This window comes from Ursus arctos, unplaced genomic scaffold (genome assembly GCF_023065955.2).
Source record: "Ursus arctos isolate Adak ecotype North America unplaced genomic scaffold, UrsArc2.0 scaffold_30, whole genome shotgun sequence".
NCBI classification, from domain to species: Eukaryota; Metazoa; Chordata; class Mammalia; order Carnivora; family Ursidae; genus Ursus; species Ursus arctos.
The window spans coordinates 9,138,241-9,140,486 of NW_026622986.1; positions in this window are offsets into that span (position 1 = coordinate 9,138,241).

A 2,246-nucleotide genomic window follows, 5' to 3' on the forward strand; every position below is an offset into this window, starting at 1 on the left:
TTGGGATTGACGTTACAAAATGGAAATCTGAGAAAGTGCAGGAAATTTCCTCTGCCCTCAGACTGAGCATGGAGTGTCTTGTCACAGTTCTTCCCGTGCAGGGCTGACAGCATCACAGGGACCAGCAGGAAGAGGCCCTTGTCTGCAAGGTGCAGCCAGGGATGACTGCACTAAACCAACACTCAGAGAAACATTGATGCGTAAATCAGAGAGAAACCATTCACCTGTGAGGCTCCTGTTTGGTTTCGGATGCTTTTGACTTTGAAATGAGAAAGCTGACACCTTGTGGGGCTCTCTCTGTTAAGTGTGGGAAACCACGGGCTTCAGAGAGCCCGGGACCTGCAAATACTTGGATTTCTTCTTTCCACACACGGATAAGTTCTAGCTTTAATTCTTTCACGTGCTTACTCCGCTACACTTTTATTACTGCCCCTGTTCCAGCGCCCATTAACCCTAATGCTCACACACACACAACAATAACAACCCCAACCATTGCTTGTACAGTTAATGGAAACCAAATGTGCCAGTAGCTTGCGACTCTGCATAGCATATGTTTTGTTTTTTCCCACTGATCTAAGAATCTCTCTCCCTGAGCTAATTTTCTTCTCTGTTCACTCCACCCCAGGCCCCAAATGTCTACAGTCTAAAGGTCTTTTGTCAACCACGCTTAAAGACTGCCATCTCCTCCAGGGTGAACTTGGCCGCCTTGTTTCATTACTCAAGCGGCATTCTTCACAGATGGGGACTTTGACCTTCTGAAATTCCTGCTGGAAATTAAATACGGAACCCGGCAGCCCATAGGAGAGTTAACAGACAGTTGCAGTACACACAGCGAGCCCCCTCAGAGGGGTCAAATTATTAACTCACGGGAAAATGTGGCTTGGATGGCCAAATGCAGGGTGTAACTCACGTTGGAATCGGCTTTTGGCCCTGGGGGTCACCGAGTCCTCGGTAGGGAATAGCTCTGTTCTCAGGAAGCAGGAGATCCCAAGTTTGGGTGTTTTCTGCAAAGCACACAAACGCTGGTGCCCTCTTTGCAGAACTTTTAGAAGCTTCTGTCCCACCTTAGACAGCCTTGCTCCGGACCCTGATTTGTATCTTTTTTTGGTGTTCTGATAGAGTGGCTGAGTCAAAATGGTCTCTTCACTCCTCTTCCTCTCCTTTGCCTTTTAGGCTTTCGTAGTAGTTTAAAGATGACAGGCTGCTCAGTAAGAGAGAAGTTAACAAGAAGCCTCCTGGGTATATCGTCCCATGACTATAAGGAGTTGACATTTCCAGGTCAGAAGTTGGGGGAGCCAGGAATATAATTGAGAAAATTACGTGCTTCATTCAGAGTGAAAATTTGCTAACACATTTATTGTTTTGTACGTGCACAGAGATTTTAACATTCTAAACTTTCTGAAAAATTTGTGAATTTGAAGGTGTTTTGCCCAATTGTCTCTTGATCAGTTTAGGTTTTTTCATTGGTCCCTACTTCCTGTGGCCTGACCTCTAGTTATCTCTGTTACTTATTCTCTGAAACTGGGAGGGGAAAGTCCCAGAGGAAAACAGGACTCTGTCTTCTTCCTTTTGTGGAATTTGTTAACGTTTTCTCGGGAATAGGAAACTGACATTCTGGGTGACATGTTTGGGGATGTGTCTTCAGGTAGTATCGTACAATGGGTACGAGCAGGGGTTTAGTGTCAGAAAGACCTCAACTTGAATTACTTGAACGAATTAACTAACCTTGTATGACCTTGGGCAAGTGAATTAGATTCTCTCAGCTTTAATTTTCTTACTTGTAAACTGAAAATAATATCGATTTCATAGGATCCTTAAGGGGATTCAGTTAGCTAATATGTATGAAAAGTCCTTAGCTGTGTTCCCCACATATAGGAACATTTATTGATTATTATGATTATTATTATTATTAAGCACCCCCATCATTATCACTCTGCAATCCCCCATAAATCTTCTGCATGAGGAACACGGATCGCTCAGCAGGTCAACCAATATCCCATGCTCCCCTTTAAGCTCAGTGCAGCAGGATGTTTCTGAGAATTTGGTTTCTGTTTCTCTCCCTCTTTCCTTTTCTTTGTTCAGACAGGCAGCAGGCTGTCTGTACCCGGATGGCGGAGTTTGTAGGGACAATTCATCCATACTGCTCCGCCATCAAAGATAGCAAGACGTCCTTAAGGGGTGAAGGCGATTTAAACCTAAGAGATTCATTCATAACTCATCAGAGAGATATGTGCCCCAAGCTTCTT